This window comes from Ictalurus furcatus, chromosome 25 (genome assembly GCF_023375685.1).
Source record: "Ictalurus furcatus strain D&B chromosome 25, Billie_1.0, whole genome shotgun sequence".
Taxonomy (NCBI): domain Eukaryota; kingdom Metazoa; phylum Chordata; class Actinopteri; order Siluriformes; family Ictaluridae; genus Ictalurus; species Ictalurus furcatus.
Window position 1 is genome coordinate 19,990,836 of NC_071279.1, and position 25,404 is coordinate 20,016,239.

Genomic DNA, 25,404 nt, shown 5'->3' on the forward strand with positions numbered 1-25,404 from the left:
GAACACTTCTGTTTGAGGTATTGTACCTAGTCCATTTGGCTATTTTTCTTTATACTTGCTCTATTGGTTTAGAATGATAAAACATTTCGTTGAGGCATTTTATCATAATGTGCTTAAGAAATTTCGCTAGATTTTGAGCCCACAGTGACAAGCATCAAAACTAGCCTCTGTGGCATTTTGTGGTATTGTCATACCTTGGCTTCAAAGAAGATGGACATTTGTCCTTGTCTTGAGGACTCTACCTCTTCTCTACATAGGAAGATGATGCCTTTGATACCTACCTGGTTTGCCTGGGTATAGTAAAGGACATTTCTGATACAGCTTCTTTCCCCCCACCTTTGTCGAAAAAAAATTCTCTGACCTGGTGGACCAGCAGGATCATTTTTTTTAAAAATTGTTTTTTAGTTCCCCAGAGGGACTCTGATGGCAATGTGGAAGATATAGGTGAGTGTAGCACCACCTGGGCAAATAGGTGGAACAGTTCACTGAAATGTGCACGCTAGAGCAGACACTCACTCACAAGTGCTCAACCTTATTATTAAGGAGCATTGTCTTTCAAATAAAGAAACAGAGTTTTTGCAGGCTGGCCAGTCTGTCCCTTTGGCTGCCAAGTACACGCTGCATCAGATCAATAATACCTTCTGCTATTTGATGGTGCAGCTAAAATGCTGGATATGAAATGTCCTGCTGCAGCACTGCAGTGTTTTTCCTTCTTCTTTTCCCCACAAGAGTTAGCAGGTTTACCTGTTGAAAGGTCAAACATGAAGTCTAAAGTCCTATCAGCTGTCATTCGCACTATTTACATTTATTCATTTGGCAGACGCTTTTATCCAAAGCGACTTACAAATGAAAAAAGTTTTAGAGCTTAAGTAAGACGACATTAGCTTACACTCATAAAAGAATACTTACTTCCCTAGAAAGCACATATTTATTAGAAAAGTGTTTGAGCAATCTCCATGCTGTAGCAAGTTTAGACCGCGATTAGCTGATGACAGACGCACAGGAGGCCGTTTAAGTGTCAAACGTGGAGAGTTTTAATCAATACTGTGAGGGTGGAAAAGAGATGCAGTGGGGTGAAGTGCTCAGGGGTTGGTGTCGCCCTTGGGTCTGCAGAGGGTGTGCTGGGGTCTTCCAGAGCGGCTGAGATCCCGTTTGGCATTCAGGGAGCTCTGTGGATGCATCTAGGGAGCGAAGTACTCCGTTGTGTCTGAATTCTCTGGAAGAAACACAAAACATAACATTAGTCACATTTCGGGAACCCTCTCCTCTTTTGCTATAGGAGGTTGACCCTTTTATATGCTCCCTCTGGCTGCTAGACGGTGGAGAGCAGCTGCGCTGATAATTAGCCGCCAGCCGTGTGTGTGTCTGCGGCCCCGCCTCACAGCCACACGCTCTCCGGCTGTACAGGACACTGGTGGTGCTGAAGCGGAGCTGTCCTTTCAGCACTGTAGCGTCAGTAGCGGGAGGAGCGTTCTTTCTCTTTTGTGCGCCAGCCTGTCATCACAGTACCCCCCTTCAGCTCTGAGCCTACTGCCGCTGTCTGTTGGGCCCACAGCGCGTCACGTCATGAGAGGCTATCTGCGTTCCCATGTGGGGCTCCTGCCCGGTGTTGAAACTGGAAAGAGAGGTCCTGCAATGAAAGGAACCATCGTGTTACCTTGGCATTGGTGTCCTTGGCCTTGGCCATCCACTGCAGTGGTGCGTTGTCCATCACAAGAGTGAAGTGTCGACCTGGCAGGTAGTAATGCAGCTCATCAATGGCCCACTTTATTGCCAGGGCCTCTCTCTCTACTGCAGCATATTTCCTCTCAGCCGGGTACAGCTTCCTGCTGATGTAGAAGACTGAGTGTTCTTCTCCATTGAAAGAATGCGAGAGGACGCCGCCCAGCCCGGTCTCTGACACATCACAGTATACTGTGAACAGTAGGGTGAGATCCAGGTTACGTAGTACTGGGGCGCTGGTGAGAGCTTCTTTCAGGGCTTGGAATGCCTGCTCCGCCTCTGCAGACCATTTCACCTGGTCCGGTTGGCCCTTTTTTGTGAGATCTGAGAGGGGGAGGCTACAGAGAAGTTAGGCTCGAATCTGCGGTAATACCCCGCCAACCCCAAGAAGGCATGTACCCATTTTTTTTTTTTTATGTAGTCCTTAACCGCCTTGATCTTTTTGCTTGTGGTTTTAGTAGGCCCCGGCCAATATGGTATCCTAGGTACTGTGCCTCAGTCAGCCCTAGGTGCCACTTTTTTGGGTTGGCTGTCAGCCTGGCCTTCCAGAGCTCCTTCAGGACTTCCCCAAAGGTGGAACAGGTGATCCGACCAAGTGGAGGAGTGTATCACCACATCGTCCAGGTTGGCAGCTGCAAATGTACGATGTGGTCGCAGGATGATGTCAATCAGCCTCTGGAATGTTGCGGGCGCGCCGTGTAGCCCAAAGGAGAGAATCCGGTACCGCCCGTGGCCGTTTGCTGTACTGAAGGCTGTCTTTGGTCTTGCCTCTGGGACCAGTGCTACTTGCCAATAACCTTTTGTGAGATCCAGTGTGGATATGAACCGGGCTTTTCCCAATCACTCCACTAGGTCGTCCACTCGGGGGAGGGGATAGCTGTCAAATTCTGAGACCTGCTTCAGCTTCTGGAAGTCATTGCAGAGGCAAATACTTCCGTCGGGCTTCGGCACAACCACAATGGGGCTGGACCAGGGGCTGGCAGATTCCTCTATGATGTTGTCCCGCTGCATCCAGCTGACCTCTTCCTCGATAGCCTTGCGGCGGGCCTCTGGGACACGATAGGGCCACTGTCTCACCACCACTCCTGGACAGGTCTTAATCTTGTGGCCGACCAGCTGCATCATCCCTAAGGGACATAGAAAAGACATCGGTGAACTGGTCCACCAGCTCAGTCAGCTCCTGTCTTTATGTGGGGGTGAGGTCTTCCCCCCTCCAGGACCACGCCTTTGTTGTGATCTGTGTCTAGGGTAGCAAACGCAGATAATACTGGAGCAGGCTCGATCCAGTTCTTCAGCAGGTTTACGTGGTATGTTTTTGTTTCTGCTCGCGTACTGGGCTGCTGCAGGCAATAGTTCACGGCACCCGTCCTCTCAAGGACTGTATATGGGCCTTGCCATCGTGCCAGGAATTTACAGGAGCTGTTTGGTACTAGCAGGAGCACCCGATTACCAGGTTGAAACTCCTGTGGTTGCGTCGTGCGGTTGTATGCTCTTTTTTGTTCCTCCTGGTAGGCTTTTATATGTTCCTGTATGATCGGGGCCACTCGGTCTATCTGCTCCTGCATCTCCTGTACAAATTCAATGACCAAGCGGAATGGTGAGGGCTGTTCTTCCCACGCTTCCCGGGCCACACGCAGTAGTCCTCGAGGTCGTCGTCCGCAGAGGAGCTCGAAGGGTGTGAAGCCCGTGGATGCTTGTGGGCATGATGACCAGGATGTATTCATGACCCTGGGCGGATTTCAGGAGTGGTCCCACGAGGTCCATGCCAATCATCTCACAGGGGACGCCTATGACTGGGAGAGGGATAAGGGGTGCTGATGGGGGCTTCCTCAGGGCGGTGGGGTGGCACTGGCAGCACTGCTGGCAGAAGCCCCTTGTCTCTACATCCATTCCCGGCCAGATAAAGTGGTCCTTCAGTTTCTCCAGGGTGTTTCATGCCCCCAGGTGTGCTCCAAGTGGATGGGTATGGGCCAGGTACATCAGTATTTGGTCCTTGTCTTGTGGACCGCCCAGGAGGTCACCAGCTTCCCCTCTGCAGCTGGTCCTGTAATAAAGCAGGCCTCCCTTGACCAGGAAGTAGGATGTGGGGAGTTCCTGGTCCGGATTCTGGTCAACCCCTTTGATCTGATGCACCTGTGCCCAGCAATGTTTCAGACTGTCATCCTGCTTCTGCTCCTGCCCAAAGTTCCTCTGTCGTTTCACCTACTGGAACAGAGACGATTTCGTTTTAGTACATGCATGCTGCTCACCTTTGCCATGGCGTCCCCCTCGTCTTGGGCCATGTAGGCCTGCCGGACCTATGCCTCCTTCGCGCGTCGTGGTGCCCTCCTGTGAGATGGGCCGGTCGGAAACCCTGGCCTGTCTCTTTCCAGGAGCAGCGGCACTGGGAGATCTGGGATGCTGCCCAACAGGAGTGGCCAGGTGCCTGTTCTGCCTTGTATTTGTACCTCGGGCATGGGGACTTCCCGCGCCTCTCCATGTACACAGGTACCATGATGGTTCCCTTCCTACTGATCTTTTTTGTCAGGATTGTTGGTCTGGCCAGGGTCACCGTGTTCCCTGAGTCCGGCTCTGTTGGCATGGCCTTGTCCCTGGGTGTCCCGTAGGCGGGGTGACTTTGGCCGTTCCTTCTCTCCCCGGCGTGGTTGTGGCATTCTGGCTGGCGTGGTGGGAACCTTCTAGGAGGGCTGAGTATTCATCATCGTTCCCTGCCAAGTTCCAGTGTGGCCAAGGCTCGTTCCAGGGCGGTTATTAGTTCTTTGGGGTTTTCGGGAGCCTGCATCCCCACGGCCTGGCGTTCTGTGTCTGCGGCCCTGCCTCGCGGCCACGCGCTCTCCGGCTGTCCAAAACATCGGTGGTGCTGAAGCGGAGCTGTCCGGCCTGTCGTCACGATGCATTACCTGTTGCTGCTCTCAGCTGCTTTACTATGGGGTTGCATTCTACCTAGAAACACAGGTCTATACACTCTTAGATTTCTCTTATTGGATAAGTGAACGTGTTGATGTTTATAAAGATGTATAAAAAATCCACACTGATAATCAGTATTGTCAGTTATAAAAAATTATTTTAATTAATCAGCCCTACTCTATAGCTGATATGACCCTTCATTTTACCATGTGCCACCTTTCTTACAGGCATGAATGTGTCTTCAGCCAGGTGCAGGAAGGTGGGGTAACCCTATTGTTTGTGTGATACATTGTTTCTTTCCTTCAGAGAACAGGGTTTATAACCACAAGCTAAAGTTCCTCGGACTGGGCCATATCTATGTGATAGGCAAAGTTTAGGAGAGTTTTACTTGGTGGGCAATAAAACGTTACTGACTTGTATTGCAATAATGTTTTCCTAAATAACAGTCATAAGCTAAGGTTATTCAAATGTGATAAACCTTCATTTATATTTACCTCGTATTGCTGAAAGAGCCAACAGCTGTATCCTGATTACACAGCATGTAGGGTTGGCATTAAGCCAGCACAACAGCCAGTCAAGCTAGCTACATGCTGCATTGCAAACACAAATTGGGGGAATCATGTCTAAACAACAACAGTAGCATTTTTTCTTGTGGCCTTGTTGGGATCCCTTAGAATCTACTAAAAAAAAGGTTATAAGAGGATGTCTTGCCTCTGATGTTTACATTTTAGTTTTGTGCTGTGTGACTTGGTTAGACATTCTCTGTACATCTTCACCAGAAGTTATTTGTCATTGTCCCATTTATAATTTATAGAGCACTGGTTACATTCATTTTTTCTTTTTTTTTTTTTTTAATATGAGTTTAATACTAATACTGTTCATTTTCTGCTCCAGACATGGATGATACCCAAGTTTTCTCCTGCTCTTGGTGTTCATTTTCCTATACATCTCAAATTAATCTCCACAAACACATCAGAAGATACCACTATGAGGAATATGAGAGACTGCTGCAATCAGGAGAATTAAAAAACATGAACCAGATCACCGCAATAAGCTCCACTATTCCGAAAACAGCCGCCATTACACTCAACGGTAACTCCTCTAATAAACAAACGCAGAAAGGAGTCTATCCCTGCTCACAGTGTGGGAAGAGTTTTACTGATCGGCGTAATCTCAGACAACACCAGCGCATTCACACAGGAGAAAAGCCGCATCACTGCTCAGATTGTGGGAAGAGCTTTAATCAACGGAGTCATCTTCAAGCACACTTGCATATCCACACAGGAGAAAAACCATATTCCTGCTCAGAATGTGGGAAGAGTTTTATACGACAGAGTGACCTACATGTACACCAGCGCATTCACACAGCAGAAAAGCCGTTTCTCTGCTCAGAATGTGGGAAGAGTTTTATTCGACAGAGTGAACTACAAAGACACCAGCTCATTCACACAGGAGAAAAACCCCATCATTGCTCAGAATGTGGGAAGAGCTTTATTCGACAGAGTGAACTACAACGACACCAGCGCATTCACACAGGAGAGAAACCGTATCACTGCTCAGAATGTGGGAAGAGCTTTAATCAGCGGAGTAATCTACAAATACACCAGCGCATTCACACAGGAGAAAAACCGTATCAGTGCTCTGAGTGTGGGAAGAGTTTTTTTCGACAGAGTAATCTACAAGAACACCAGCGCATTCACACAGGAGCAAAGCCGTATCACTGCTCAGAATGTGGGAAGAGCTTTAATCGACAGAGTGAACTACAAAGACACCAGCGCATTCACACAAGAGAAAAGCTGTAAGAGTGCTCAAAGTGTGGGAAGAGTTTTAAGCAAAAGAGTAGTTTCATCCAACACCAACACATTATCATAGCATAGTAATTGATTTGAGATTTACTTTATACAGGTGCATCTCAATAAATGTTTTTTTTTTCCTGTAATTTGATTCAAAAACTGGAACTTTCATATATTCTAGATTCATTTCACAAAGTGAAATATTTCACGCCTTTTTTGGTTCATTCTTGCTTACAGCTTACAGCTCATGGAAATCAAAACTCCAGTATCTCAAAATATTAGAATAACAAATTTATAATACAGAAATGTCGACCTTCTGAAAAGTATGTTAATTTATGCACTCAGTACTGGGTCAGGGCTCCTTTTGTACAAATTACTGCACTGCGGTGTGGCATGGAGGCAGTCGGTCTGTGGCACTGCTGAGGTGTTCTGGAAGCCCAGGTTCCTTCAGCTCATCTGTATTGTTGGGTCTGGTGTCTCTCATAGATTCTCTATGGGGTTCAGGTCAGGTGAGAGTGCTGGCCAAGCACAGTAATACCATGATCAGCAAACCAGTTACTAGTAGTTTGGCTAAGGAAAAAATTTACTTTTCCACGATATTCTAATTTTTTGAGATGCACCTGTAAACAGGCCTTTAACAGCTACCATAATTTGTGTAAAGTATGTACACTACCATGCAAATCTTTGGAATCACTCAGAAATTGCCTTGTGTTTTTAAAAAGAAATTTAAAAGAAATTCACAATTTATTTTCAGTTAAAATAACATTAGAACATAAATACAGTCTAGACAGTGTTAATGTTGTAAATGATTAATGTAGATGGAAACAGCTGGTTGTTAATGGAATATCTACATAGGCATACCCAAGCTCATTTTTGGCAACGGTCATGTCTGTGTTCTAATTCCATTGAATTAGCTAATCCTAAATTATCATGTAAAAAGTCTAATTTATCATTAGAAAAATGTATCATTGTGTATTTATGATAACATGACTGAAACTCTTTGTACTGTGTAAGGAAGCAATAAAACTGACCACCTTTGGGCTACTTGGGTAGCTGGAGCATCTGCATTTTGTGGGTTTGATTATGGATTTCAAAATGGCCGGAAAGAAAGAGCTTGTATAAGAAACTCATCAGTCTATTTATTTATTTTTAAAGAAATGGCTATTCCATGTGAGAAATTGGCAAGAAATGTAGTTATTTTACAAATGTGTATACTACTTCCTTCACAGAACAATACAAAGGAGGTCTAACTAGTATAGAGAAAGAAGTTTCCAGTGCCTAAGTGAGGTGTTTTTATCACATTAATGAGGCACAGAACAAATGAAAAGTTGCTGGAGGAGTTCTTGATGCCATCTGACAAGCATGGTTGAGGGAATATGAGGGTATGAAGATACTTTAGTGCTGGTAAACTGGGAAATTTGTAAAGGCTGAAAGGAATCTTGAACAAGGAAGGTTATTATTCCATTTACAATGACATGCTATACCCTGTGGATGATGCTTGATTGGAGCCAGTTTCATCCAACAGGACAATGACCTAAAGAACTGCTCCATATTCTGCAAAACCAATTTAGGGAAGATGCTCTCAGTGGAATTCTTTGTGTAATGTTTGGGTCAGCATAATCACTGGATCTCAACTCTGCTGCTGTGGGAGCAGCTTGTACAGATGGTATGAAAAAAAGTGGCCATCAAACCAATCCAGCTTGTGGGAGGTGCTTTAGGAAGCATGGACTAAAAATTGATGCAGATGACCTCAACAAACTGAATGCCAAAGGTCTACAAGGCTGTAATTGTTGTAATGGAGGCTTGTGCTGGACCCTGTATCTGGGATCGATTCAGTTTACTAATGGGTAAGATTCCAGCCTGTCGATTCAGCATCGCTGCCATGTCAAAAACCTGTCTTCATTTCCCTTAATGCACAGCCCACCACCATGCATAGTCTTATGCTGCATAAAATAGTTGCTTTCGGTTCAGCCTGACTCCACTGATTTTGTTGTTTTTCACCAACAGTATACTTCATTATTGCTTTTATTGAAAGCCTCACTATTGTTTATTTCTATTTATTTATTTATTTATTTATTTATTTGAGGGGAGAATGTGTTACAGTAACAGGACTGAGTGAAAACCTGGGGACACAACTAAAACATGTATTTTATCTAAAATATTGTGGATTTCTCATGGGGAAAAAAAAACATTTTAAAGCATAGATTGGATATAAAGTCACACAACGATGCAGAAAAAAGATTTCTGAAGGATTTTAATCATTATATTTCATGGAAAGTACAGGGATAGAGAGTGGGTGCATGCAACAAATGCTTTTTTTTTTAGTGTTCTAGGTAGTTTTTATTAATGTTTTTAATTAGACATTTAAAATTTGCAGTTAGCTTAATGCGCCAGACACTTTGCTTAATAATAAAATGTATAAGAGTTAATTTTCATGCATTTTTATACATATAATGCCCTGGGGATGGAAATGTCGCCCATTTGGTGGAATGGCTCATTTGTTGCAGTGGCATCACCAAATACCTTACATTTTGGTAGAACATGTTAGATCAAAAATATTATATATCAGTTGCTGTCACTAAAGGAACCAATTTTTTTTATTATTTATGAAACAGTATAAAAATTAACATTTGAACAATTATATATGTAAATAACATTCTCGTTAGAAATCTAAAAAATTTTTTCTTTTGGTGAATTTCAGATACTCAAATAATTACTCTGCTACATTTGCATTCTTCTGCCCGGATCGTACAGCCTTTTAATATTTTAAAGTTATTGCTGGATTATTGTATTAAATAAAGCTTTTGTATTTTGGTATCCATGTCTCTGGCCCTCTGCTTTCAAAACAAACGAACCTGTGTGCCCTTGTGGGTGATTTAATTAATAAAAATAAATATGGATGGGTGAATATTTCCCTGTTTAACAGGGTGGCGTAGTCCGGTACATCTTTAGATTCTGTCCTGCTTCCCCCCTACCTAAACCATTTTAAGCTTTCTGGCAGAGGAAGTCAGGTTTTTATTTAATATCTGTACATATTTGATAGTGCATGATGTGATGTATCCTAACAAAATGTCCAGGTCCTCTGGCAGAAAAACAGAAATATTTTAATTCTGTGTTCAAAAGAGCGTGAGCGCCATCGAAACGTCGAGACTGTCAGACACTTTGATTTTGCATGTACAGTGACATTGCTTCGGGAGCTGACTAGCAAAATACTAAAGTAAAAGTAAAGAAGTTTGTATTCAAAGTGAAAGCACAATCACACTAGAGCTGTCTGTATATCTTCTATATTGTGCTGATGTTTACATTAATGCTCTAACATAATACTTCAATTTTAGTTTTCAAATCATCAATACTGATGTTATATTTATTGAAAAATAGGCATACAATTTTATGAAGAAATGAACTATTCTTTCTGCTTAGTAGTTTGTCTCTTTCACTTCCAATAGCAGTTGATTTGTGTATAAAGTACATATTTGAGGTATTACACTACAAAACATAATATGACTATACCTATAGTCTATATAGGTTTAATAGGAGGTGGAAATCCTGTCCAGAAGAGTGCCTCTGTGGGTGGCCATGGCCATGATAGCGTCCTTAACAAAGGAATAAGAGATGGTCCAGATGACCTTTCCTTCTTTAATTCATTTTTTTAGTGTTTATCTTAGTTAAAGTTTAATTAATGTGGACATATGAGTACAAATATACAAATATTAATACAGATGTTGTATAACTAAAAAGGTTAGGAATCATATTTGTTTCAAGTGCTTTTTATTTATTCTGAAAGGTGGAGGGAGGAGGGGTGTGGCGGGCTCCAACATAAATTTTGTCTAGGGTCTCTAAATGTCAAGAACCGGCCCTGACTTCCTTATTATATTTTCTAAGATCAACCTGGATTTTAAAACAGGAATTAAGTTTTAAATATACTCCTCTCCAGTTGGTGGCGGTAATGCACCAAAAAGCTGCTTTGCCAACCGCCAATAAACCATAAAAGAAGAAGAAGAAGAAGAACGCAGAAGAAGAAGTAGGAGGAGGAGGCGCTGTAAACTCACAACAGAAGGTGATGATATATGAGGTTTTTCATCTCCTAGTGAACGGTTGATTTTACTCACTGAGGTAATCTTTTCTTCATGAAAATATTCCTCACTGTTTTATATACAATAACAGATTTGATCGATTTAAAAACAAGCTTGTTACTGTGTCTGTATTTGAGGATGTTCACTATGTTCTACTTTAAAACCAGAGGTAAGTTTAACTAGCTGAGCTGCTCGGCTAATAGTTAGTGACTGAATCCCAAACCTTCGAAATGCAGTACAGAGAGAATGATACAGTGGTGTATTAAATCATTTTTTATTCTCCCAGTTTTTACATGAAGTGTTTTAGATTACAGTGGGTTATGCTTATGATCAGAGCCTCCTTTTCCAGAAACACCATTTAGACCTCATAATAAGACCTTATAATGGAATCAGCAGGGATACGAGCATGTTCTTCTAGAAAACCTCCACACACTCCTGGTCCCACTGACTCACAGGTAACAGTTATCTATATGTGTGCAATTAAACATAACATTTATAATAACTAAGAGATTCACCTGACTGTGTGAATGTTCTTCTCTTAATCAGCTGCCATCCTTGGTAGGTTGCATTCTCTCCTACTAATCAAGTAAACCATGTTATTATCGTCTCTTCGGTATCCTAATGGACTATATGTTGTGCTATACCACAGTTAGTTTCAGTCCACTAATTTGATTGGTCAAGTGACATTCCAAGAGTGCTGATATTTATTATAACAGCACTGGGACATTTCACTGTGTGTATCACTCCACTTATCTGTGTTTGCTGCATAAATTACAAATCTAGCAGTAGATCATTACATTGAAACTGTTACTACACTTACTATAGGCTGTCAGTTAGTCTGTGTGTTACACAGCAACATGGAAAGCTCTATCTAGCTGTGGCTGTTTTGGGAATTATTTCCATTGACGGAGCAAAAATAAACCAATATTTGGCCATATTGTGTCTGAAATGTTAGTTACTTGATATTAATTTCTTATTATGAAATCTGTCACATAAAAGCACGATCACACTCGCAGTTGTACTGCTGTACTGAATATCGGCACTGCTGTGATTACCTGCAGCCTCGTGTCTACGGCCGAATCACAGCCGTGCGGATATTCTGTATAACAGCACTTTTGCTCATGCAATATTGCTTAATTGACTTTCTTTTGTAAATAAGTATTATTACTCTTTGTTCATTAGCTTTGTGGGGATGTGCAGACAGAAAAATATACCTCTTCAGATGGAGGGACATCAGGCTCTGTAGAACACATCACCTGTGTGAACCTTCAGAAACATGTAAAAAAGGAAGAAACTGTAGATGAAGAATACTTCTGTAAGTCAACATGGCACATTACAGTCCAGTCTAATATTCAGAAATAATTTTTAGTCTAATCTAATTTGTGAATGAACCACATCACTGTCTTTTCCCCATTTATATTTTGTACTTCACCTTTTTTTAAGTGAAAATAAAACATTTAAATTCAGCTAACGAAATTTCAGGTGAAGTGACGCCAGTCTCTGTGGGACATATCACACCTGTGGTCCTACAGAATCATTTGAAAAAGGAAGAACCTGGATATGAAGATTATATCGGTAAGACAACAGGGTGTATTATGGTCAAGACTGGAACTCAATAACTAGGGGCATATCAATACAATACATGGCGATAACAATACATGGCAATAACAATACATGGCGCATGACACGATGCATCAGGATGCAACAGTGTGATATGCGTTGTGGAAATGTGTGATATCAGCATTCTATTAATTATGACTCGTGCAATTGCAGCGTTTGAACACTAGAGGTCCCAATCTGCAGGTCTCATGCAGTTGCAATATGGTATATAAAGAGCATGCTGGTCACATAATAGTGTTGTTTCTTGAAGACTCTGCACCATTACCAAGACAGCAATCATCTGCACTTGAAAAGTGACTGATGAATTGCAATTACGGACTTGACTTAGCATGATATCATTTTCATACTGATACGGTATATCTAGTTCAAACCAATAATACCAGTATTAGTGTTTTTTGTAAAGTTTGCAAAGTGTTTGTGGCATGCACATAATGCTCTGATCAGCCAGGACCTCTTTTGGGATCCCAACTGGGGAGATAACATGGAAGAGCACATTTGCGATGCTATGTGCTGATATGTTGATCAAAGGCACTGCTTCTGGATATCGCGTTGCATAATCCACCAGGAATAACACAAAGTGATATTCTCACATGCACCTTTCTAATGGCCTGTCAATGTCCATGCCAATTCTTTTGAAGTGGATCTAGATTAATGGTAATGGGTGCAGTAGCACTTTTGGGTTAGTCAGTGGATTCACCAGTTGACATTCACAACATGCCGCACACCACCTGCGGACATTGCCGTGAATGTCCAGCCAATAAAAACAAGCCATTAGATTTTTAAAATATTTTTATTTTTTTTAATTTATTTCATCATATTTTTGGTATGCTTATATCAACATTGATAGGAGTAGTGCTTCAAATTTCGTCGTATGAAGAGCTATACAATGACAATAAAGATCATTCATTCATTTAATGTCTTATCCTGGCCCAAATGCCTCACCATGAAATTATGATGAGCTATGTGGAACTAAATTTCCCTATGGCTGGACCAACAACGGGGTTGTCTCTTCCTTAGTTTGAGTGTCCTGTGTCAGTAGATAGGGTATACATTTTAATAATAATGAAATAGGGGAAGGAGAGTGCACATTGGGCTCATCCCCGAGGAGAATTTCTCTGCTCCCCAACCCCCCGTGTCTTCCTGAGATGGAGCTGACTTCAATGACCAAGGCAACGCCTCTCCAGCCAAGCTGCGCCCATTCCACCTTGTTCTTTGCTGCGGCAGGATCCATCCACAAATATTTCCCTCACTAATGTCTGAGAACCTGGTCAATTCGTCCCTAGAATTGGTGGATAGGTGAGGTAAGGACTAACCGCCATATCCACCTTATGCTTTTGTCCTGGAATTTAATTATGGCACACAACTCACCATCACCATTCGCGTATTTCCCAGTGCCTCGCATTGAATCAGGCTTTGATGTATGGTGGTCTGGTTACACCCTCAGTCCACTGAGGCCTGATGTGTACTCCCTTGTATACTCACTGACATGCAGTACGTTCTTACTTGATCGGGGAAGCCTGCGGCACGTCAGGGAACTGGTTCAGCATTCTCACTTCCATGAAGAAATGCTGATCCTGGAAATACCTGGCTTCCCTGCTGTGCCGGCAGACTTGCCCAGGCATAGCCTCAGTTGTGGTGGGTGGCTGATTCTACCTGCATGGAGAGAGTCAGTGTTAGGGGAGACATTTGAGGTGAAGGATAAGGAGAGTAGGTAGGGCTAGTGAAATCCCAGAACCAGGGCACTGGTTCAAGTGAAATTTGCCCTCATTTCCACAGTGCAGTAACTGGGGGAGGGCTGGGAGAATGAGGGAGCGAGAGAGAGAGAGAGAGGGTGGTTCATCTGCCCCCGGATACGCCACCACATGGTCCTCTGCCAGCTGGATCGCCTCACCTAAAGACACTGGACGGTGGCATGGGACCCACTACGCTGTCTCCTGTGGATGGGATGTCTGGTGACGAAGTGCTCCAGCAACACGAGGTCGACTAATTCTTTGGGGTCGTGCCCCTCTGCCAGAAGCCATCTACGGCAGGCATCCTGGAACTGGTGGGCTAATGTCAATGGAAAGCCATGCTTGTGGAGTACCAGTGAATGGAAATGCTGACGGTGCTGTTCTACATGAGTTGGCGAAATTGCAATTGCATGAAATTGTTTTGCACATTGTATTTCACAGTGATGTTTGTTGGTAAATGAGACCTTTTGGCTGTACTCATGTTCGATGCACATGAATCAACGAGGACTTTGGCCAAATGCACGTTGTGATGTCATATGAGGCATCTTGGCCCAAATCTGTGGTAATTTTGAAAATTGTAAACTCTTCCGACTATTGTAGAGTTTGCATTATTTTGTGTTAACCTCTGTGAATGCAAAATCACAAAATCCTGGAGAGACTGGTTTATGCAATCAAATTTTGGGACAATTTATACAATTATTTATTTATTTTTAAGGTATATTGAATCTTTACTACATTTTTATACAGATAAAAATGAACATTATTTTGCATTGGTTATCAATCAGAAATAAAAAAGTACTCTTTTCACTCAAGGTATTTCTGTATTAAAGTTTGGTTTAAAATATTCTGAAAATATCAAAACATGAACCTAGTATCATGAATTGAATTGAATCATGAATGGAGTGTATTGTTACACCCCTATGAATAAGTTGTTGCAGTCCTTCATCACTGGTTTCCCTCTTGTTCTTCATAGTTTTACTTGAGTTGACAGTATTTAAATTTATCAATCTTGGAATTTCAGATGCTTGGACATCAAACTCGGTGGAAGATGTAGATCAAAATAATGGAGGATTTGAAAGGAAGCATATAAAAGTGGAAGACTCTGAAGATGAAGACAACGTCCGTACAAGGACAGACTGGGGTTGAGTAACACTGACACTTTAATTCTCATTCAAACTCTTGCTATACTGTGCAATTTATTAATATCAACATTTATTGTCGTGCAAGCTCCCAATCAGGAAAGACCTCCTGTATCGTGTGAAATCAAGTGTCCTCCACATCCAGATGACCTTTAGCAACAATGGTAGCTGTGAGGCAGCTGACATCAGTTTATCGTTGCCTTTCAGTCAGTTCACTTGGTCTAACACAGGATGTATGGGATACCAAGCTTTCACCACCCTGCTGAAGAGAAGACACGTTTGCATTATGTGTGTTTGACACGTGTCATCATCTGGGGAACGGCTTATACTTCTGGTTAGAAAAAAAATGCTAGTGTTCCATTTGAGATGATACTACCCTTCTAAAATTCATACACTAGATGGTAGAGTGCAAAGTGTAAGTTTATCATACATCACTTGGGATACAACTTTAGTATTTACTCTCCGATGTGTGTTTTCGGAACAGAAGTATAGCAGTGAATAAATGTATCCCGTGCCGCGTGCAGACCAACTCATTGATGATGAGATTCGTTGACAACAATTTTCATAATCAATTATTATCTATTTTATTGATTAGTTGTTGCAGCTCTACTGATTTCGTGGCATGTAGGGATGGCATTAAGCCAGCACAACAGCCAATCAAGCTGCACATTGCATACCCAACTGAGGGAATCGCATCTTTTCAGTAGCATTTTTCTTGTGGGATTTTCTTTGGATCCCTTAGAATCTGCTAAAACGATGCAAGGATCTTACCACAAATGTTTACATTTTAGTTTTGTGCTGTGTGACTTGGTTAGCCATTCTCGGTACATTTTCACCAGACATTATATTTCTCATTGCGTTATCTATAATTTATAGAGCATTGGTTACATTCATTCTTTTTTCTAAAAATATTATAATAGTTTCTAATCTTACTGTTAATTTTCTGCTCCAGACATGGATGATGCCCAGGTACAGGCCTTCTCCTGCTCTTGGTGTTCACTTTCCTATACATCTCAAATTTACCTCCACAAACATATCAGAAGATACCACTATGAGGAATATGAGAGACTGCTACAATCAGGAGAGTTAAAAGATGTGAACCATATCACCGCAATAAGCTCCAGTATTCAGCAAACAGCCTCCGTTACACTCAACAGGAACTCCTCTAATAAACAAATGCAGAAAGAAGTTTACCCCTTCTCACAGTGTGGGAAAAGTTTTACTCACCGGAGTAATTTCAGACGACCCCAGCACATTCACACCGGAGAAAAACCATATCACTGCTCACAGTGTGGGAAGAGTTTTAATCGACGGAGTAATCTACAAACACACCAGCGCATTCACACAGGAGAAAAACCGTATCACTGCTCAGAGTGTGGGAAGAGCTTTATTCGACAAAGTGAACTACAAAGACACCAGCGCATTCACACAGGAGAAAAGCCGTATCTCTGCTCAGAGTGTGGGAAGAGATTTATTCGACAAAGTGAACTACAAAGACACCAGCTCATTCACACAGGAGAAAAGCCATATCACTGCTTAGATTGTGGGAAGAGTTTCAATCGACAGAGTAATCTACAGATACACCGACGCATTCACACAGGAGAAAAGCCGTATCACTGCTCAGAGTGTGGAAAGAGTTTTAATCAATTGGGGAATCTTCAATCACACTTGCGTATTCACATAGGAGAAAAACCATATTCTTGCTTAGAATGTGGAAAGAGTTTTATTCGACAGAGTGTACTACAAACACACCAGCGCATTCACACAGGAGAAAAGCCGTATCAGTGCTCAGAATGTGGGAAGAGTTTTAATAGACGAAGTCAACTTCAAGCACATTTGCATATCCACACAGGAGAAAAACCATATTCCTGCTTAGAGTGTGGAAAGAGTTTTATTCGACAGAGTGTACTTCAAATACACCAGCGCATTCACACAGGAGAAAAGCCGTATCAGTGCTCAGAATGTAGGAAGAGCTTTATTCGACAGGGTGAACTACAAAGACACCAGCGCAGTCACACAAGAGAAAAACTGTAAGAGTGCTCAAAATTTGGATAGAGTTTCAATAAAAAAAAGATTCATTTTATACAACACCAGCAAATTCATATAGCATAAGTAAATTATTTGGTATTTACTTTTTCAGGTGTCTTTAACACCCGAGTGCTCTAGCATGGAGTCAGAAGACTGCAATGTGTAATAAATAAATAAAAACATAGAATAAACTGGCCTTTAACAGTTATCATGATTTGTCTAAGGTATGTACACTACCATGCAAAAGTTTGGAATCATTCAGAAATTGCCCTTTTTTTCCTTATCTTTTTCTCTTTTTATTTTTATTTTTTTTTTAAAGAAAATCGCAATTTATTTTCAGTTAAAATAACATTAGAACAGATATACAGTCTTGGCATTGTTAATGTTGTAAATGATTATTATAGTTGGAAACAGCTGGTTAATGTAATTAATGGAATATCTACATAGGCATACCAAAGCTCATTTTCGGCAGCCATCACTCCTGTGTTTCAATTCCATTGCATTAGCTAATCCTAGGTTACCATGTAAAAAGGCAAATATATCATTAGAAACATGTGTAATAACACATATGAAAATAGTTGTACTGACCTTTAGGCTACTTGGTTAGCTGGAGCGTCAACATTTTGTGGGTTTCGTTATGGATTCAAAATGGCCAGAAAGAAAGAGCTTTTTTAAGAAACTCATGAGTTTATTGTTGTTGTGTGGTGGTGTTTTTTGTTTTTGTTTTTTAGAAATGACTATTGCAAGTGAGAAATTGGCTAGAAATTGAAGTTATTTTATAAAGGTGTGTACTACTCCCTGCAGAAAAACTGGACTTACTGTGCATTCGCTGGCCTTTACATTTATATTTGCATAATTACCGTACAGCCCTCACTGCCGCTCGCTCTTCCTATCTCTCCTATACTATTAGGAAATCTACATGCAGATCCAAATAACTTTTTGCTATGGTAAAGAAGCTCACTTACCTTCCACAGCATGCTATCTCTGGCTCTGAGAAGCTTGTGAATAGTTTTTCTAAAAAAAAATCAGACAAACTGAAGTCAATCTCTGAATCTATTGCCAAAAATACCCCTCATGCAGGTGCCCCATATGTTTAGTTTATGACAACTCACTCAGTATATGCTTTCTCTGCTTTCAATCCCACTACACTTCTGCTATAAGTGATCTGATTATGAAGTCCAATTCTACATCCTGCCTGCTTGACCTATTATTTTACTCAAAATGTGTGTTTCTGAAAACTTACTTTCCAGAACTCATCTGATAAACTGTGGCCTAGCATCTGGTATTCTTCCAGCAGAACTAAAAACTGGCCCCCTCGTTCTTAAGAAATCTGGTCTTGATCATCAAAATATGAACAATTACAGGTCAATCTCAAACTTACCATTTTTAACCTTTTTTTTTATTTTATTTTTATTTTTTTAAAGTAGTGGCCTCACAATTAAGGTCTTATTTAGATGCAAATGGTCTCTTTGAACCTTTCCAGTCTGGATTTCGTCCAGAATGCAGCACTGAAACTGTTCTTCTTCATGTGGTTAATAACATTCTCCTGTCCATTGATTCTTTGTTAATAAATATTTTAATTCTCCTCGATCTAAGCTCTGCATTTGACACGGTCTGTAATGATGTATTTATCTCTCGTCTTTCTGAAATCACTGGTCCAGCTCTCTCCTGGTGAGAGATTTGGTAACATCATATGCATATATCTTACTTCAATTTCATTGTTATGCTGATGACATCCAAATTTACCTTACCACCAGCTCTGATGAGCCATCTTTTCCTGATTCATTCACTGCATGTATTGGGGACATCAAACACTGTATGTCCCTGAACTTTTTAAGACTAAATGATGATAAAACTGAAATATTGTTTATTGGTTTGAATACTTCTCTCAAAAGGATGGATATGTCATTTGATACTGATGAGATTCCTGTTAAATCTTTTTCCTTTGCCTCTTTTTCCTATTGGCACTTTACTTGTCTTTTAATTCCCATATCAACTCTATTGTTAAAATCTCTTTATACCACTGTTATAACCCGCTATCTTTGGGATGGGAAGTTTTTTTTTGTGTGCTGTGAAATAGTTTGTGTGCAGGTCGAACTCCCTCCCAGAGTTTCCAGCCTGCCCTAGCCTGCCTTGCTCCCGCCTCCTAGGATGACCTCACTGATTGACGACCATATTTAAAGAAGAAGGGGCGTGAGAATGGTGTGGGATGTTGGAGGTGGTTACCTGTGATTTGTTGTTAGGAGATTGTTTGGTTTGTGTTGCTTGCCCTTGTGGCTATCAAATTCTCTATTCTGACTGCTGTTCTGGTTTTGACTCTTGCCTGGTTTTTGACATTGAGTTTGGTTGTCCCTGTACCTGTTTGTGTATTCTCTTCACCATTGTATATATGTTCACTTGTTTCACTGGCAGTAGGGGTGTGGCTGCCATTTCTTTTGGGAGAGGGTCCTTTGTCTCTGTTTTTGGCTTAGGTAGTTAGGGAAGTATTTGTATTTTCTTTGTTATTTTCCTTTTAGGTAAGCTAGCTACCTAACAAAAGAATCCTTTTGTTTATTATTTTGGCCTTGGCCCACCCTGAAGTTACGTCTGGTGTCTGGTTCTTTGTGTAGTTTTATGTATATGATTGTGTGTTACAATATACCACAACTTTTTTTTGAACAACCCTGTTTGTGTTGTTATTCCTGGCTTCCAAGGTCAAATTCCATTGAATCCCGAGCTGGTTACTCTGTGCGGCCTAACCTAGACTGGGTTACCAGTCTACCACCTTCGTAATATTGCACATCTTCGATCCTCTCCAATTCTGACTGATGCTAAAATCTTAGTTCATGCCCTAATCATGTTACATCTGGATTATTGTAATGCCCTATTAACTGGCTTGCCCAAAAATACATTTCAAAATTATGGTATGTTCAGAATTCAGCTGCAAGGGTTGTCACCTCCACCAGGTGCTCTGTTCATAACACTCCTCTTCTGCATGATCTCCACTGGCTGGATCTCCAGTTGGTCCTATTACATCCTGATTGTCCCCTACTGAATCTAGAATAGACACAACTGCTGTTCTCAGAGGGTTTTCCAGGTTATCAAAATAAATATTAAAGACACCAACAATTAAAGTTTTGTCTAAAGAAACAACCAGGTTCGAGATAAAATCTGCAAATTCACCAATGAATTCAGAATATGGCCCTGGGGGTCTGTAAATAATAATTAGCGGAATCAACTCGGTAGACTTATTTTTTGTGGCTACATAACTTATAGTAGTATAAAGAACTTCAGAAAAGTTGAATTTATGACTAGGTTTTTGTGTGACGCTTAGATTATCATTATAAATAAGTGTGACACCTTCTCCTCTGACAGTTAGATGGGGCTGATGTATATAACTGTAGCCAGGAGGACTGGCTTCATTTAATGTTCTGTTAAAGACATTATATTAAACTCATGATCAATAATGGGTTCATTAACAATAAGTGCTTTAGACATAACATTTAACAGTCCTAGATTCCGATCAAAGGTGCCGGCTGTGCATTCAGTATGATCTAATTTTATGTTAATTAGGTTACTAAAACAAGCTTTCTGAAAATTTCTACATTTTTGTTTAGCTTGGGGAACAGACATAGCTTCAATATTCTGGAATCTAGGTGAGGACTCAGTGCAGCTAGCGGATAGTCGGTTTAGCCTGCTTGTCTGCTCCTTGCCTTGGCTCTGGATTGTCACAGATTAACTAGGCCTGTTCTGAGACTATGAGCTATGCTGCAAGAAAGGAGAACAGCACTTTCCCGAGTGGGATGGATACCACCCCCGCCCTAACAGGCCAGCCTTGCAATCAAAACGACTCCAATTATCTATAAAGCCCACATTGTTTTTGGAACACCACCTGGACATCTAGCAGTTCAGTGACCATAACCTGCTGTAAGCTATATCACCATGCCACATTGGGATGGGGATAATGCATATTACTGCATCGGACATTGCCTTCGCTAATTTACACACCATTACAACGTTACTCTTAGTAACCTCTGACTGACAAAGGCATATATAGTTAGCTCCTACATGAATAACTATCTTTGATTACCTTTGATTGCCTAAGACCCTAAGATTACTTGCTATATCTGGAGCCTTGGCTCACAGTATACACCTAACTAAACTGCTGGAGCCCAGGTTCTCAAGCTGTCCTTACCTCCTAAGAAGCAAGTTACACTGAGAACAGTGGAGAATGACAATGATCTCAGCGAACATGTACCAGACTAGTCATAAATACCATCTGTGGCAGCTACCTCAGTGGCACCTGATACAACAGGCGAGAAGGTGGAACAGCTGGGCATGATCTTTCAGTCATTCATGCAGTCACAACAGACAAGAGAGACTCACCTTGAAAAGGAAGCTCAAAGACAGGAGCACAGGTGGCGAACCCTTTAACACCAATTCGTACAACTTCAGACGGAAGTCCAGAGGGAAAGGTTTGAGTGACAGTTGTTGGGACAGCGACAGCTTGTGACAACGCAAGCCTCCCTTCCATCTGCAATGGAACACACACCCATGCGGGTAGTCCACCGAGTCCAGAACTGCAACCTAGGAAACCCGGGCCCAGTACCATCTACGGCTATGCAAGGTACTGCAGCTTCCCAGTGGACAGGTTGGCAAGCTCCAAAGATGCTACCTTTTCAAGAAGATGAGGATATTGAACATTATCTAACCACTTCTGAGTAAATTGCACAAGCATGAATGTGGCCTGTAGAGAACTGGGCATTGCATCTTGTGCCATTGCTAATAGGCAAAGACAAAGCAGCATACGTCGCCATGGAGATCGAGGACCCTTTGGTCTATGACCTTGTCAAGAGAGCGATACTGGACAAGTACAAGATCAGATAGGAACTTATAGACAACGATTCAGAGCCAACACAATTCGAGACAGCGAGACCCCCAAAGAACTTCAGGCAAGGCTCAAAGATCTATATGACAAGTGGATCACACCCAGACAGCGAACAAAGGAGGCAATTGGGGAAATGATATTGCTGGAACAGTTCTTGAAAGTTGTCAACCCTGAGATCAGAACGTGGATCTGAGGGCACAACCCCACCTATTAGAGGCAAGCTGCGGAACTGGCAGAAACCTTCACGGCTGCTAGACATTCCAAGTACCAGCAGGGTCAGAGCCAAGGCAGCACTTGCAGCATAGCCGGTAAGTCTGGAGGAGGTTTCAGTAGTGGCCTACGTCACAATGCATCCAAAGGCCCAGGTACACAAATGTCACAATCCAAATCCTACAATAACAAACCCACGAGGTAGTCGCAACTCCAGAGCCCCAATTGGAGGTCAACGTGGTGACCTCATCCCCAGAGCTCCAGCTCGAGACCCATGAGGTAGTCTCAACTCCAGAGCCTCAGTAGGAGGTCAACATGGTGACCTTCTCCCCAGAACCCCAGCACGAGACCCATGAGGTTGTCTCATCTCCACAGCTCCAGCATAAAGTCAGGTTCCAGTCTGAGGTCGAAAAGACGGCCATTCAAGACAAGTTCCTGTCCGAGGTCGAAGAGACAGCCTCCCATGCCAAGTTCCAGTCTGAGATCGACGAGGCGACTTCCCACACCAAGTTCCAGTCCATGACACAGACAACCAAGTTATGCTCACGCCTGACTATGCTGACACGGACAACCAAGTTATGCTCATGCTCGACTATGCTGACATGGACAATCAAGTTGTGCTCACATCCGACTACGCTGACACGAACAAACAAGTTCTGCTCAGGCCTGAGTCTCCTGACACGGAAAACCAAGTTTTGCTCATGCCTGAGTCTGCTGCTATGGCAAACCAAGTTATGCTCATGCTTGAGACTGACAACACAGCCAACACGCCTCACTACACCAGGCTTCTCTACGGACGTCGCTCCATCTTCCAGCTCCACTGAGGACGTCGCTCCATACTCAAGAAAGGCAGACGAGACAGCCCACCAAGTCAAGCACCTGTCTAAAGCTGACGACACAACTTCCTAAGCCTGGGTCTTGCCTAATGACCCCGGCGAACCAGTCCCAGCTTCATGTCTGCTCCTCGGCTCCTCGAGGAACCTGCTACTTGTCAGACAATGCCTGCATTGGAGCCTGAGAGGTTGTGAAGACATTTTGCCGAGAGTGCCAGGACCGGGTGCACGGTGGCTTAGTGGTTAGCATGTTCGCCTCATACCTCCAGGGTCCAGGGGTTGAGTCCTGCTGGGGCCGTGTGTGCGGAGTTTGCATGTTCTCCCTGTGCTGTGGGGGTTTCCTCCGGGTACTCCAGTTTCCTCCCCCAGTCAAAGACATACATGGTAGGCTGATTGGTGTGTCCAAAGTGTCTGTAGTGTATGAATGGGTGTGTGAGTGTGTATGTGATTGTGCCCTGTGATGGATTGGCACCCTGTCTAGGGTGTACCCTGCCTCGTGCCCGATGCTCCCTGGGATAGGCTCCAGGTTCCCCGTGACCCTGAAAAGGAGTACATCGTTGGAGATGGAGTGAAAACTCTGGTCCAGGTCATGCCTAAAAAATACTCCTTAGCTGTTCTAAAATCACTGTACACCAGTCTCTTTACACTTATTGCTTTATTGTTCTCTCTGTTTTCTTTTTGGTATGGTGAGAACACTCAATACTTCGCAAAGTCATGGTGTTCAAAAAGTCTCTTATATAGTGTGGAGTGAGTGTGAGATTGGCAATAGGTGTGTGTGATTAGAATTCCGGAGAAGGTGAATATATTTGTGTGTGTGTGTGTGTGTGTGTGTGTGTGTGTGTTTGGTTGTGGGGAGTGTAGTCCATAGCGGCCATGTTAAGGCCGCCATGCAGGATGGCAAATGTAGTCACTGGTTTGCTGTGATATGACACCTGGTAGTTTATGTACTGTACATCAGCAACCCCTTGTAAAAATTATATGCTGGTGCAGCTGGTACCGTTCATCAAAAGGTAACATAAAAAATCTCCACAGGTATTATGTATTAAATCATTTCAACATGGAATTAATTTTATTTTGAAACCCATGGATAGGGAGATTCACCATGAGTGAGTGATGCTGAAGCAGCTCCTGATCTCAAGCTGTATACCGATGCCTTGTGACAGAATTCTCCAGCAGGAGGCACTGTGAACATTAATGGAATTTATACATTAATAGGTTTTTATAATAACAGATTTGGTTGATTTAAAAATATAAAAGTGGTATTGTGGCTGTATTTGTGGGTGTTCACTATACTGTACTTTAAAATCTGAGCTAAGTTAAACTAACTGAACAGTCTGTATGAATTCTCTATGAAGGGTATTAGTTTATAGTGGGTTCTACAGTGTGATCTGAGCCTCCTTTTCCAGAAACATAACCCTTTAGGCCTCATAAATCTTTATAGTGGAATCAGCAAAGGGCGCACTTGCTCATATGTCTATTATACAATTTCTTCTGTCATGGTGTTACCAATATGGCCTAAAACTTTAAAATATAATGTGAAGTCATATAGAGAACTGGTGAATCACTCTTGTATTTTAATCATGGCAGACCTGATTGTTAAATACATCATGATTATATTGATTTATTTTGACAGAATGCTCCAGCAGGAGGTGCTGTATCTCTGAAGTGGAAAATATTCATCAAGACAAGATATAATATATGAAATTATTGCATCCACAACATGCAGTAAATCCTGTCACAGCACATGTGGGAGTGGAGGGCAGTGAAACTGTTGATATATTGGCTAAACAAGCTTTAAGGCACCCAAATATTGATATTCATAAAAATTAGGTAAAAACAAATATAATAACATATATTCAGATGAAGTGGCAAGAGAAATGGGACAGAGAACTCAAAGGAAGGCAACTATACATTATTCAAAAGCAAGTTAACACAGAGAGGATAGTCTATAATAAACCAAAAGAGGATACAATTATTAGTCTTAGAATAGGACAATCAGGTCTAATTAGTCACTATTTATAATAGGAAAACATGAATCAGGATGATGCATATATTGCAGCCAAGCAGAGACAGTGGAACATGTGTTCCTTAACTGTACAGCATATGAAAATGAAATCTTTGAACTTAAAGAAGAGGTACTCAATATGGGTGTAATCAACATTACATTAAAAGTGGTTAAGGACAAGGGAAAGTATATAGTGCATTATTAAATTATCTAAGATTAACAGGCTTTTAACAGGATTAAAGTTTTATATATACCCCATCCCCTTTTTTCTTTCTTTGTTAATAACTACGTTCGCTGCTCCGATCCAGCTGGTGGCGGTAATGCACCAATAACAGTAAAAACAAACTTTAAAAGAAGAGGAAGGAGGTGCTGTAAACTCACAACAGAAGAAGACGAAGAGGTTTTTCGCCCCCGAGTGAACGGTTTATTTTTCTCATTGAGGTAATCTTTTCTACTTGAAAATATTCCTGACTGGTT

General features: G+C 42.0%; 2 pseudogenes; both read left to right on the plus strand.

Annotated features, from left to right (window-relative positions):
* LOC128601619 (zinc finger protein 850-like) overlaps positions 1–18,414 on the plus strand; it is a 40,167-nt pseudogene extending 21,753 nt beyond the window's left edge.
* Positions 18,415–24,195: 5,781 nt separating this feature from the next.
* The window catches only part of LOC128601620 (zinc finger protein 208-like), a 60,482-nt pseudogene continuing 59,273 nt past the window's right edge, over positions 24,196–25,404 (plus strand).